The 15516-nt window shown below is 34.6% G+C and overlaps 1 non-coding gene and 1 pseudogene across 1 annotated transcript; both read right to left on the reverse strand.

The window, feature by feature from the left end:
- Positions 1 to 3504: 3504 nt before the first annotated feature.
- LOC147569152 (secreted RxLR effector protein 161 pseudogene) lies at positions 3505 to 4236 on the reverse strand (annotated as a pseudogene).
- A 3882-nt stretch (positions 4237 to 8118) lies between these two features.
- Positions 8119 to 8190, reverse strand: TRNAP-UGG (transfer RNA proline (anticodon UGG)). Its single transcript has one exon. It is a non-coding gene; the product is annotated as a tRNA-Pro (tRNA).
- Between the last annotated feature and the right edge of the window lie 7326 nt (positions 8191 to 15516).

Here is a 15516-nt window from a genome sequence, read left to right on the forward strand (position 1 = left end):
AGGCAGTAGTTTACTTTCTTCAATTACCATATGTAATTTATAGCGTAAATAAAATGAAAATAATTAGATAATTTTGAGGTGCCGCTAATTAGTAGTTTAAAGTTCTTTATACGACCTTTAAGGGTTTAAGAGTCACATAATATAACGAGGGTGTAACCTGTGTTCAGTGGGTACATGTTTAGACTAGAGGATAGGATACATCCCTTTGGCGTATGGGTTTCGGGGGCAGGAGGAATCTCCATAGTAACCGTTGCAATAGCCTTGTCTTCTCTGTCCGGCGAATACAGATAGCTTCCTCCCTTAGCTAGGTACGGCTCTTTCGAGCAATCAATGTACTTATCGCTTCCAAATAAGTCATTTCCAGCGAAAAGTGGAACACCTTTTGGTGTTGACTACACACTACAAAAATCGCGAATATTGCCGACGGCCCTTACCGACGAAAAAATGTAAATGTGTCGCGATAAAATATTCACCGACGGTTTTAGGATGAGTCGTCGGTCGTATTGGACTTCCGAAATTTATATGATGCCGACGCTTTTTTACCGTCGGCAATATTCGCGATTTTTGTAGTGACACGAGTCTTATGAAACAGAGTTGTTCTATAATCTCAACTCTTGGATATAAGTTTGGGAGGTGCAATCTTAGCCGTTGAAGATAAATTTATGAGGTATAATCTCAACCTTTAGAGATAAGTTTGGAAATTTAATCTCAACCCTTAGATGAAGAACCAATTTAGAAAGTATACTCGTGATAAAAGATGAACACTACTTTCTCGGTAATAGCTTTTTTTTAATTGATTAAATATATTTTGTTTAATAATATTAAAGAATCTTATTATTGAATAGTAATCGTTCGCGAAACCAAACATTGACTCTGCATATTTAGAAATTTCTAAATACAAATAGCAAAATCACAAAAATATGCATACAGAAGTATGAGATTCACAAGTAAACATTTTCCCCTAAAAAGTAAGTGTTGTTTTTTTGCTTCCATTTCTATTTGTATTTATATTTATAGGTATATATGAAATTGCGTAATTCTTTTTCTTCAAATATTTAAACTAAATTACTTTAAAAATATAATGAAGAACATAATGAAACTTACTTACGAATTTCTTAGGATCATTCAAAGAAGATTAAATAACAATAAGTTGATTGGAAGAAAAATTTCTTCCAAGATTGTCATTTTCTAAATATGATAAATTATAGTGTAGGACGAACCGTTCATTTATTGAATCGATTGAGAAGGTATTTAGTACAGTAAACTAAAACATAATGTGTTAATAGATATTGTTTGATTTATTCATGTGGATTTCTCTTGTTAAAAGTGCCCCCAGTGAAGAAAATCTCAGGCCTCACCACTGGTATGAGTGACACTTATACCTAACTGTCCGATATATGACTAGCATAAGTAGGCTTGGTGGAAGTCAGTTGGGGCCTGGGCAGAGCCGTGGTTGAGAATTTGAGGGCCCTGGGCGAAACTTGGATGTGGCCTTTTCGTACATAAATAAATTACGAGCACAAAATTGAACAAAATGTAAGATGATGAAAATCATTAATGATTCACATGTGTATTTATGTATTATTAGTTTTTTTTGTGGAAAAAAAACACTTAGCTTTCTATTTCTTAAAAAAAATACTTTAAAATTAACGAAATACGCCTAAAATAACAAAATGGTTAAGAGAAAGTGTAGTGGAGCAAAAATAAAGATAGACTTAGCAATTGTATTCTCACCAAAAATTTCTTCAAAATGTGGCCCTCAGGACTCGAACCCGCGTCAACTACATGGATAACCAGCTCCCTTCCCATAGAGCTAATAGTGGGTAGATGACGAAGTTGGTATTGTAAGGTATATAACTTAGTTGTGGGTCCTTTTATAGAAAATGGGCCCTTTTGAGGTGGGGGCCCAGGGCGGACGCCCTGCCCGCCCCCCCTCAAACACGGCTCTGGGCCTGGGTGAATGTCCACTTGAGATTTAAGCACACAGAAGTATCTCCATACTTTTCGCGTATTATACGAGAAATATAGTTGTTTTTTTGTTTAATAAAGTAGAAGATTATTTTTAAGTTTATTAGGAGAAACAACCAGAAAGGATTAATAAGTAGTTGGTAGTCATGTTGGTGGCTTGTATGTAGAGATGGAAATAGACCAGACGAGCAGTCCGCAGACACATACATTTCCGATCTAGGCGGAATGGATACATATTAAATTTGTCTGCTTGGACTGTTGAACAAAACGGGCAAGCACTTGACAAAATCAGGTTGCCCGCTGTCCATTCGAACCCGCCAAAAATGTTGGACAATGCAGGTGAAAGAGAAGAAATAAGGTCATTCTTTTATAATTGTAGGTACACGAGTGTTGAAAAAATTTTGTTACTACTAATTTGAAATGGAAAACAAAAAGATATTAGATGTTGTACACGAAACTTCAAAGCTCGATTATATCGATTCTTTTAGACAGAAATTCGCCCCCTTCTGGTAAAACCACGAGTACACAACGGGTATGGAATTTTGCCTTCAGGATACGATGAAGTCTTTACAACTATCTCGGTTCAAAGTATGCACGCTTTGGCCAAGATCAAGAACACTCTGGAAATTGATCAACTGATAATTGCCAAATAAAAAAAAAAACTCCAAAATTCCAAATAACTTGATAATATGAAAACCAAATGACTCTGTTAATAACAAATGCTAGAATGTGAGAGCAGGAGAATGACACAGAATTTCGTTGGATCCAAATGAAGGGTTGATGGTCACTTTATTTATAATAAATGAAAGGATGTGGAGATATCTACTCCCATGGGATGTATCCAATTTAATTAGATGGGCATGACACCCATTCATCCTCCCTGTTTGACCACGACAAATCACTGGCCACTTTTGAATTTGAAAATTGCCAACAATCCCCCACCATTTTCAAAAATTTAAAAGACACAACAAGACAAGATATTGAAGACAAAATCAAATGAAACTGACATTGGAATAAAAACAAATTTCTTTTGGCATTATCGTAGAAACTTGTACATACATGATAGGTATCTTGTGGATTTGAACCTTCACTTAGTGCAAACAACTCAAAGCTTTATCAGAATGCTATGGTGAACGTATCTTGAACCAAGAATCCTTTAGTGATGAAACCGGAGCCATCGCACATACTTGTTTCGGTGAATCAGAGTGTTCATACTCCGCACATTAATGGCCATGTGCAATATCCCTTTCATGAGTCTTCTTCGGAAAACGGTCTTATTTTCTTAGGAGACGGCCTAATCTCCACACTCATTTAGGTAAGTCCACTTGAGGTGTTTCCGCGAGGCACCACTTAAAGATTAGGACTTATTAAGGATTTATCATCCATCCTTTGTCTTGCAGAAAACCAATACTAGCTCAGAAATGGGAGAATATAAATTTGCTAGTATTTCATAATCGCGAAAGCTTTAACTTGTTGGTACCCGTTGAACTTTGCCTATCTATTTCAAGACATAAGTTGGGTTTCCGTTAAAGGCGATCAACCTTCATTCACAGACCTGAGTCCCATTTCCTTATTCTTAACCGAGACCATTACTTTAGGAAGTCCTTTAGTTAATGGGTCCGCTAAGTTTTTCTTTGTTTCTACATAGTCGACTGTAATTACTCCTCTCTTGAGTAATTGTCTCACAAATTGATGTCTGAGACTCACATGTCTCGACTTGCCATTGTAGGTCTTATTTGCAACGTTATAAAGTGTTGCCTGATTGTCACAATTTATCATGACCGGTGGAGATGGCTTCTTCCATATAAGGATTTCTTCTAGCAAATTTCTAAGCCATTCCGCTTCCTTGCTTGCATCTGCTAATGCAATTAATTCTGATAACATAGTTGAATCAGAAATTATGGTCTGCTTCTTGGATCCCCAAGACACAGCAGCACCACCTAAAGTGAAAATCCATCCAGTGGTAGATTTTGACTTTGTCTCAATACTATTCCAACTGGCATCGCTATATCCTTCTAATATAGCGGGGTCTCCTTTAAAATGTAAACCATAATCTATGGTTCCCTTCAGGTAACTTAGCACTCTAGAAATAGCTTTCCAATGCTCTGGTCCTGGATTACTCGTAAATCGACACAGTACACTGACAGCGTAGGCTATGTCAGGTCTAGTGCAGTGCATCGCATACATCAGACTACCTATAACACTAGCATACTCAAGTTGACCTTGGGCACGACCAGTATTCTTCAGTAATTTAATACTGGGGTCCATTGGAGTTGGAGCTGGTTTATGATCGAAGTGATCATACCTTTTCAGAATTTTCTCGATGTAATGTGTTTGACTTAAAGCCATACATTATCCTTTCTTAGAATTTTAATTCCTAAGATAACATCAGCCACCCCAAGATCCTTCATATCAAACTTTGATGATAAAAATTTCTTTGTTTCTTCGACAGAAGATAGATCAGATCCAAAAATGAGCATATCGTCAACATACAAACAGATAAGTACACAACTAGACTTATTTACTTTACAGTAAATACATTTATCTGCATCATTAACGACAAACCCATTTGATCGGACAATATGATCAAACTTTTCATGCCACTGCTTAGGCGCTTGCTTCAGACCATAAAGAGATTTTACCAACTTGCAAACTTTCTTTTCTTGGCCTGGAGAAATAAATCCTTCAGGTTGTTCCATATAAACTTCCTCCTCTAAGTCACCATTTAGAAATGTTGTTTTCACATTCATTTGATGAATAACTAAATGGTGAACTGAGGCAAGGACAATCAACACACGAATTGAGGAGATACGTGTCACTGGTGCATAAGTATCAAAATAATCAATACCATGCCTCTGTTTAAAGCCTTTAGCAACTAATCTTGCTTTAAACTTATTTATGGAACCATCAGGATTTAACTTCTTCTTAAATATCCATCTACATCCTATAGGTTTAGCCCCAGGAGGTAAATCAGACAATACCCAAGTTTGGTTTGATAAGATAGAATTCATTTCATCATTTATAGCTTCTTTCCAGAAACTAGAATCTCTCGAATTCATAGCTTCAGAAAAGCTAATCGGATCATTATCAATATTCAAAACAAACTTTGTAACGTCTGTTACTTCACTTCTATCACCTTCTATGAGATAAGTGATGAAGTCAGGACCAAATGAACGTTCAGTTCTAGCCCCTCTTACCTCTCCTTGGTTCTAATTCAGGAGGTTCACGAGACTTTGGATGTTCATTCATATTAGTGACAACAGTGGTAGACTCAGAATTAGACAAATTTATGGGATCTACTAAATTATGATTATTAGCACTAGATCTTGTCAAGTTCTCAAAAAATTCTACGTCTACAGATTCTATAATTTCAAAAGTGTCTAGATTTAAGAATCGATATGTCACACTATTATGCGAATAACCTATAAAAACACACTTGTAGGCTCTAACACTTAATTTTGGTCTCTTAGGGTCTGGTTTCCTAACATATGCAAGGCAGCCCCAAACTTTTAATCTACTAAAATTAGGTTTTCTTTTAAACCAGAGTTCAAAGGGAGTCACATTTTTATTCTTTAAGGGAATCCTATTCAAAATATAACATGCTGATAATAATGCAGCACCCCATAAAGATAACGGTAAGTCAGAACTAATTAACATTGCATTGACCATCTCAATCATAGTCCTATTTTTCCTCTCTGCAATACCATTTTGCTGAGGAGTGTAAGGTGCAGTGACTTGGTGAACAATTCCATGTGTTTGACAGAATTTAATAAATTCATTTGGATAGTATTCACCACCTCTGTCAGATCTTAAAACTTTAATCTTAAGATCAAGTTGATTTTCAACTTCCGCTTTAAATATTATGAATTTTTCAAAGACCTCATCTTTACTTTTCATTAGATATACGTAAGTATATCTAGAACAATCGTCAATGAAAGTTACATAATATTTGTTGCCACCTCTAGTTATGTGATTTTTCAAATCACCCACATCACTATGAATTATGTCTAACAAATTGGAATTCCTAACAATAGACTTATGAGATTTTCTAAATATTTTAGCTTGAACACAAACATGGCATTTACTAGTAGAATTAAAATCACAATTAGAAATTAAGCCTAATTTTTCCATATTTCTAAGAGAACCATAATTAACATGACCTAATCTACCATGCCATAAATTAACAGAATCAACAATGTAAACCGAAGAAGTATTATTTATTAGATTCAACTTAATCATTCCGTTACAAGAGTACCCTTGACCAACAAACGTGCCCCTTTTGGACAATACAAATTTATCAGACTCATACACCATCTTAAACCCCTTCTTATTAAGACGGTCTCCCGATACAAGATTCTTAGTCACATCGGGCACATGATGAACATTTTGAAGAGTTAGAGTCTTTCCAGATGTAAAGAAGAGTTCCACAGTTCCTAATCCCATGACTTTAGAACGGATATTATTGGCTCCTTTAATATCGGTTCCGTCACCGCCAACTTCGTAAGTCTTGAAAAGATTACGGTCATTACAGACATGGATAGTAGCTCCTGTGTCGTACCACCAACCACTGTCGACATCTATTGTATTGGCTTCAGAAACTGTGGCTATAAATTTTTCTTCGACCATGTTTGCTTGTCCTTTAAGATTTTTCTTTCTTGAGCGACAATCACGAGCATAATGGCCGGGTTTGTTACAATAGTAACAAATTACCTTCTTCTTGTCCTTTGGAGTTTGTTTCTTAAACTTTTTATCCTTCCTAGGCTTTAGAGAATCTTTCTCAGATTTCCCTTCTTCAACCACATTAGCCTTAGGTTGATAATCAGTTTGGGTCTCTTTTAATTCTCGAATACGAGAATCTTCTTCAATACGAAGGTGACGTTGTAGAGAATCTAACGAATAATTTTCTTCGTCATGCTTGAGTTTTTTCTTATAGTCGCTCCAAGATGGGGGTAGTCTAGAAATGATAACCCCCACCAGAAAAGCATCCATAAGAGAAATTCCAGCATTTTTAAGATTGCTAACAATAAGTAAAAATTCATTAACTTGAAGCATAACAGACTTATTGTTAACCATCTTAAAATCCATAAAATTACCAATTAAAATTTTTTGATTACTTGTCTCTTCAATGCGGTATTTGTTGTCCAGTGCTTCCCATAATGCTTTGGCAGAATCAATTGAACGATGAGCATTGTAGATAGAAGTAGACAAGGCATTCAGAATATGACCACGACAAAGAAAATCGTCTTCCTTTCGCTTCCTTCATTTTTCCCGTTATTCAGAAGAGTCTTCAGGAGTCTCATCAGGAATTTTGTCAAGAACCCATTCTATTATATAAAATAATTTGATTGAAGTCAGAAAGAACCGTAGTTTTTCTTGCCACCTAGTAAAATTTTCTCCATTGAAACTTTCAAGACGTGTGTAGTCTTGATTCATAACGCGAAGAGATTGAGTCAATGATGTTGATGCTTCCATTTCAAAACTAAGCAAGATTTTCTGTCTAAAAATTGTTGAAAAAATTTTGTTACTACTAATTTGAAATGGAAAACAAAAAGATATTAGATGTTGTACACGAAACTTCAAAGCTCGATTATATCGATTCTTTTAGACAGAAATTCGCCCCCTTCTGGTAAAACCACGAGTACACAACGGGTATGGAATTTTGTCTTCAGGATACGATGAAGTCTTTACAACTATCTCGGTTCAAAGTATGCACGCTTTGGCCAAGATCAAGAACACTCTGGAAATTGATCAACTGATAATGCCAAATAAAAAAAAAAACTCCAAAATTCCAAATAACTTGATAATATGAAAACCAAATGACTCTGTTAATAACAAATGCTAGAATGTGAGAGCAGGAGAATGACACAGAATTTCGTTGGATCCAAATGAAGGGTTGATGGTCACTTTATTTATAATAAATGAAAGGACGTGGAGATATCTACTCCCATGGAATGTATCCAATTTAATTAGATGGGCATGACACCCATTCATCCTCCCTGTTTGACCACGACAAATCACTGGCCACTTCTGAATTTGAAAATTGCCAACAACGAGTACATCCCTAATAATCAGCTAATCGCAACTTAAGTTAGTGAGTGCTGGCAAAAGAAGAAAATTGTAATAAAGAAAAGCAAAAATAAAATAAAAGTTGGGGCATTCCGAGAATCGAACTCGGGACCTCTCGCACCCAAAGCGAGAATCATACCACTAGACCAAATGCCCTTTGTTGTTGAGACTTCACTGCACCTATTATATAAATGTTACGATAATATAATTTCACCTTCCCTTTTGCCATGTTCAATCTTAAACAACTTCTCTATGATATTCAACTTCCTCAACTATCCAACTAACTTAAGTTGGTGATACTGATCTCCATTGCCATATCCGTAAATAATATTAGAAATACTAGAAGTCTAGAACTAATTCCAATTTGTATAATAGTGTCATTAGAAGCACTTCAAATTTTCTCTTCTTTATCCCATATTTGTTAAACAACCCAAAACCTTCCCATTCTTCATTTTATCATTATCTCCAAATTACCTTCCGGTGTATTATGATTGCCGAAATAATCTTTTCAAAATAGTTCTAATTTGTTCTTGAAATTTTATCGTTGCTTTGTTTTCAAGAGTTCAAAGGGTGAGTATCTGAGTAGAGTGTTGAAACGTAAGTTTTAAAATCTAATTGTAGGATATCAAAAGAAAAGGTTCATGTTGTTCTTATGCATTTTATATGTCTGTAGAATTGGTAAAAGAGAATGATTTTTATAGTTTTGCTAGATTTGTTAGACAAGTGCTGGAACTTCGGTTCAGCGGTATAAACGCACAAATGCTCCACCTGAGCTTACTTCCTAAGTAGCTTGTTGTTTAGCACTCATGTGAGGAACGGAATGTTTTGAAATGACATGTATTTGTAGGAGCATGGATTTGTGATGGTGGTGCCATAATTTGTGGCTTTAATTTTAAATTCTTGAGTGTCACAGTTCTTAGGAAAAGCGACCTAACAGTTGCAAAACAAATCTTTGATCATAATTGTACAACTTGAAGATGTCTTAATATTTGTAAATAATTCAAACGGTTGCTTTAAGACATAAAGTATCATAGTGGGGCAGTTGGAGGACACATAACCCACAGTCCCAAGATCGAAACTTGCCTCTAATAATTGTGGAGTGATGGTCTCTGATAATTGTGGAGTGATGTGGGATTAAACAACATTAATCCCACATCACTTATATTGAAAGAGACTCCTTGCCTACTAAGCCCACTAATCCAAGTAGATGACATGACCGTATTTGAACAGGATTTGTTCTGTAGGATTGTACATCTGTATCCTTGATCTCTAAGGAGACATGAACCTCAGCGTGGTCAATTAAAATGGAAAAAAAAATCAACATCACGATACCAACTTGGGATAAGAATTCGTCCTGCCATCTCTTTACACTAGCCAAAATTTTTCTACATAACAAGATGATTTAATTTTAATTTCAGAAAAACACTTATTAATAGAAAATAAAAGGACACTTTATGAATAGTTTTTAAAAAACTATTGTATCAAAATATATGACTATTAGTAAGAAAATTTTGAACTCAGAATAATTCAATTTAGAAAAGAACACAACTAAGCACTTAAAATTAGTTTTGAATCCATTCTTACATTTTCTAATTACTGATAAATCCAAATTTCCAACAAAAAGTTGAAAAAAAATAATCCAAAAATACTAATGGTGTGTTTGGATGGCGGAATCATGAATCCGCGGATTCATGAGTCCTTGGAATTCATGATTCCACGGATTCATGAATCCTAGTAATATTTTTTGGCTTGTTTGGCAACTAAGAATCCTATGATTTATTATTATTTGAGTATTTTTAAACGTCTTTAGAAAGAATATGATTTTTGAAAAAAATAATGATTTTGAAAAAAATAATGATTTTGTAGAAGGAAATATTTTTTTTGTTGATTTTAAGTTTGAAATTTAGGTTCATTAATCCAAAATCCTAGCAAATCCTAGGAGGTAGGGTGGGATTTTGGTCCAATACAAATTTTGGAATTAGAAATCCTTAGGATTCAAGAGTCCTAGGATTCTTGGTAGCCAAACAGACCAAGAATTCATGAATCCTACCAAATCCCACTTTTGATAGGAATCCTACTTAGGAATCCTGTAACCAAACACACCATAAATCTCTTTCCATAATCCAAGATGGTAATCCTGATTGGGAAAATTACATGGTTAAATTGGTAAAGTAAACTAAGTGCGGAGCGGAGAGCAACATATACATTTGCATTACTTGCCTCGCTACTCATGCTCAAAGCATTCCTAACCATTTCCAAAGCATTCCTAACCATTTCCATGGAAAGATGATCTTGTAACGGAGAGGTTGTTTCACAATTGTTTTTTCATGACATTTGATTATATAATGCTATACCTAATAGATTGTGAATATTTAAAAGCTTCTTATTGTCATCATTTAGATTTAAAATTGACAGAAATACGGATGTTCGATCTAGTGTTAAGCAGTTACAGTTACAGTGTTGTAAAATACGAACATGAAATGTTGGAAGAAACTGTATGCGATAATAATTTATAATTATGGTACAACAATTTGATGTAATATCAAGGACTTTTCTTTCTAGGGGTGCTAAAACCGTTAAGAATTTGATTCCCTATATTGTTGGCAAAAGTTGTGGCTTTAATTTTAAATCTTTGAAGGTCACAGTTGCTTATGAGTCATGTTCATAGTAAAAGTCTATCTAGTCGATGCCAACGCCTATCTTTGATCATAATTGTAGAACTTGAAACTGGATATTTAACAAAGCTCCCAGTGATGACAAAGATATAAAGTATCAAAGTGGCACAGCGGAACTCTGGTGGCCCATAACCCACGGGCCCCAAGATTGAAACTCCTTGATAATTGTGACTAATTCTTTCCGGTTTTTTGTTCTCAGTTCCTACTTGGATGAGGATTTTTGCTGTTCTCGGCAAACTCTTGATTTTTTTTCAACGAATTGTAGTGTTCTTGGCAAAGCTTGATGTTGAACCATATAATTAAAAGAAAAAAGTAATACAACTTACTTGTTTGATAAATAAATGCAAATGAAATAAAATCAAGTTTTGCGCCACTATGTCATCCTAAGAAAAGGTTTGGTTATCCGATTTTTACCTGAGTTAAAATTAGCGAACTCTAAAATCCTGGAGGTCCCGGGTTCGATTCCCAGAGGAGGTGGTTTCCATGGTTTATTGAACTTGGGTTATTAAGGTATAATAATGTTGTTGGACTTTAACCCATAATTTAGTTGGGCTATAGGCCCGTTCTTTGTAAGAGTTTGAATTCGGCAATTTCGTGCTTATCACATCTTTGATGTATCAATGCCAATTGAGAGACTATCGTAGATCGTAGTCAATTTTGAAAAAAAATAAAAATAAATAGCAAACTACTATATATAATCATTTACCTTACTACAATTAGCAAACTTGATGGACCTTACTTATATACTTGAGTTAAAATTAGCAAATTTAATGGACCTAAAAGGTTACATTAAAAGGTCTCCACCCGCAAGTATGCGGGCGTCAAGTAATAACCCGGTAAGACCGGGGTCAATCCATAGAGACTAAGTCAAACCTATTCTAAAACTTAGAACTAGCACGATTTTCTTCAAACAGTAGAAGAAGAAGATGATGAAGAAGAGTATGAAGAAGAAGACAACTTAGATTTTCAATTTTGAACTATTATTTTGTTAATGGTCCACAAGTTAGTAAGTGTTAGTAGTATTTAAGACTTTATGGAGTTGTCCCCTTATTAAATCAAAGTCAAATAAGTCAAGCATAATTGACTCGCACCGCCCCGAAAATAGTTGTCAATATAAAAAAAAAAAAAAAAACAGTTGTCCACGTATTGGCCACTACAAAAAAATAAAAATAAATGTTGCAACATATCACGTGGTGCCCCTACCCCGGATTGTAAAGATTTCATACACAACTCGACTTACCATTCCGGTCCCTAATTTTCACCACATTATAGAATGCCCCTTATAACTTGACTTCACCACAAAATACCTCTGTCAAGTACCTTTAGTTCAAATCATCCACAAGACTAAATTAAGTTGTACTAGACTATCAACTTCTCATAATTATTGAATTTATCACCACTTTGGGTTATTCACGAAAAACCGTTTAACTCAATTAGTTTTATAAAAAATTAACAACTAACAAACGAAAATTGACGTCAAATAAGTGAGTTCTAACGAACTCATCGGTTGAGTTTGAGAGGATTCAAATAATTTTCGTGTGGACATCAAATGTAATCTGAGGAAGATGAAAATGGAAAACAAAAATCAAATAAATCAATATCATGATACGTCAACTTGCGATAAAAATTTTAATGCTCTAACTAACGATGTCTCAATTAATAACTAGAAAATGGATGATACAACTGTAAGAGAAAAAATCAGCAAGAGGATGAAGATGCGCAGGAGCCGTCTCTTTGTCACCTTCACCACTCACCAGGTATGTCATCATATTCTTTTTTTGAGTAGTCTTTTACAACGCGTTTAACTTGAACTTCCTACATATGTATATCACACGTCTAATGGTGATTTTACCCATATGAATGGACAGAGATGGTTAGACCCTTCATAATCTAACATTTGCCCTCGTTCCTTCTACAAGTCATCAGCGTCTAGGGATGAAATACTAACAACGAAACGATCGAACTGTCACTAGATATAAATTGGTTTCTACAAGCACTTGATTTCCGTGCATTGATAGCCTTGATTTCGGTGAAAATTGGCAGCATCTTGAGAAATGGGTTGGTTCTATTATTTGAGTATGTTGTCATCAACTAGTTTTTGTGCGTAAACAATATGTTAATATATTTTTCTGTTATTCCCACTGAATCACTTCTGCGAATTTAGAAGAAATAGGTTTCTGTTGGACACATTTCCTTTTCCACATGAGCGAGCCCACATAGGGGTCGTGGGGGCACGTGCCCCTACGACCCAAATGTGAGCTCGTTTAGTCTTGAGAGTGCCTTTTAGCTTGTCCGAGAAAAAAAAAAGTCAAAAGTTAAAAATATCTATTACTCCCTCCGTCTCAAATTAAGAGTCCATTATTCCTTTTTTAGATGTCCCAAATTAAGAGTCTTCCTTAAATATCACATAAAATCTCTTACTTTTCCATAGATACCCTTTCTTATATGTTTCCAATATATAGTTCATTAGTTAAGCTAATTAAGACATTTTGATTATTTCCAATACAAAAACTTTTTTTTTTTCAATGAACAAATTCACTCTTTTGGAATGAAAATTGTGATCTTTGAATTACTTCAAGAAAAGTTATGAAATAAATAAGGGCAAACATGGAAGAAGAAAATGAAAATAAGTTGGACTCCCAATATGAGACTCTTAATTTGGGACGGAGGGAGTATAATAGAACAACTCAGTCGGATACATGAGGTATAAGTCTAGCCGTCCATTTTTATTGACAGTTTCATAAGGATCACATCTGGCGGCTGGTATAAACTCTTTTTATGTAAATCGACTCAAAAGGGGAGGGTATTAGTGGCAACAATTAATTTCTAACTTCTTGAAACTACTACTGGACTTTTATACCCTCATTTGTATTAGATATTATCGTAGAAATAAGAAAAATTAGTGGGGGAGGAAATCGGTTACAATATCTCTAAACTACATAAATCACTTACCCACACCCGCACACATATTTTGCTCCACTAAATATGGTTATATTTCACTCTCTTTCCTCTCTTCTCTGCAACTCTATCTGCTTTATTAATTTTGAAATCTAATGTATGAATATTACTACAATGGTTGTTAATTTGCGAATTACAGATGGTTACAGCGTTAGCAAAAGAGATCTGTCGTGTCCTACGAACGCGGCGGAAACCTAGTGAACTTTAAAAGAAAGTCAAATTTTAACTTAAGTTGGAAATTTTCACGTTACCAAACTAACTTTTTTACTTTTCTATTAAATAAGCAATAAAGTAACTTATTTTAGTGTTGCCAAAAGACACTTTACTTAAAATTAACTTCCTACTTTACCATCATATATTAACTTAAAACCCTAATTCTTTAAAGCAGGTATATTTTTTTCTTCTCTCTTATGTTTTTCTCTCTCTCTCTCTCTCTCTCTCTCTCTAACTCTCTCTCTCTCTCTCTCTAACTCTCTCTTGTTTTTCTCTAACTCTCTCTAAGTTGTAAAATGTCGTAATTAATAATTTCTTATACATTAGTCCAAAATAATCTTATATATTTTTTGTTAATGATTGGTGTTTGTCAATATTATTTTTAATGTATTTTGGTTTTTGATTCAGGAAAAAGGTATTGATAAAAGCAATCAACAATTTGTTTGTTTGTTTGTTTTGTTTTTTTTTTTTTTTTGGAAGTCGACTACGATCTACATATGTCGTTACATTTGGCACTTGATACATCATAGATGTGATAAGCTCGATAACCACCCACTGAAACACTAACAGAACCGGACCTATAGCCCAACAAGACATGGCCTAAAGCCCAACAACATTATTTACACTCTAATAACCCCAATTCAAATAATCAAAGATTCCACCTTCTCTGGGATTCGAATCTGGGACCTCCAGGAATTTCTGGAGTTTATGTCAACACCTTGGAACCACTTGGGCTACCAACTGTTGACCAATCAACAATTTGTTCAACTGTATGGGACATGATAAATTTATATAGTGTATGACCTTGTTATTTACTTTGACTGAAGTGTCACCCCACATAAAAAAAATATCCAGTCCGTTTTGCCACATAACGATCTCTAGTAGATAGCCTGTAATACTACGACCATTAGTTTTAATAAGAAAGCTAGCTTCCCAGGGCTAATTTGGCAGTCAGGTATTGACTTACCCTGTAGAAAACTATCCATCGGCACTGTTAAATTTCGATAGAAGTTCTTTAAGTGAGTCGTTTGTTCTTTAGGACAACTGTCTTGATTGCTCATGTGCTTTGGAATTCATTTTCATGTTTCCAAATAAGATTGTTCATTTGAGACATATTAAGAGGTTTTATTAACTCTGAAACATCTACTCCTGTGTGGTCGTGTTGGCCTTTTCGAGTTGCTTAGAACATTGAGCTCTCAGAATCCTCTTCAACTTCAGAACTCATAGACACTATATATATATATGTCGGAAACGGAACAATGTTTTTCTCAATTATAGAGCATTATAGAGCTCTACATGAAAACTTAGGTTTAGACCTTGATAGAACTTTATCACTTTATTGATTTTTTCTCAATAAAGAAATTACAATGATGATGATCTTATTTATATCATCTAGAGAGAAAGAAACAGATAGTTAGTTATAGAGAGAGAGAGTGATTAACAAACATAACTAACTCTTGCTAATGGTTGTTATGTTTGTTAATCATAACAGAATTCTCTAACTACTCTTTTAACCAACTACTAAACTAACTTCTCTAATTACTGATTAACCAATTGATGTAGAAACGCAGCGGAATTAAAAGAGATGAATAATTAAGTAAGAACGATGAAAATAAAGATCAAATAACTCTAAATA

Source organism: Eschscholzia californica, unplaced genomic scaffold, assembly GCF_041429995.1.
Source record: "Eschscholzia californica isolate CP2 unplaced genomic scaffold, dmEscCali1.0.p SCAF_1, whole genome shotgun sequence".
NCBI lineage: Eukaryota > Viridiplantae > Streptophyta > Magnoliopsida > Ranunculales > Papaveraceae > Eschscholzia > Eschscholzia californica.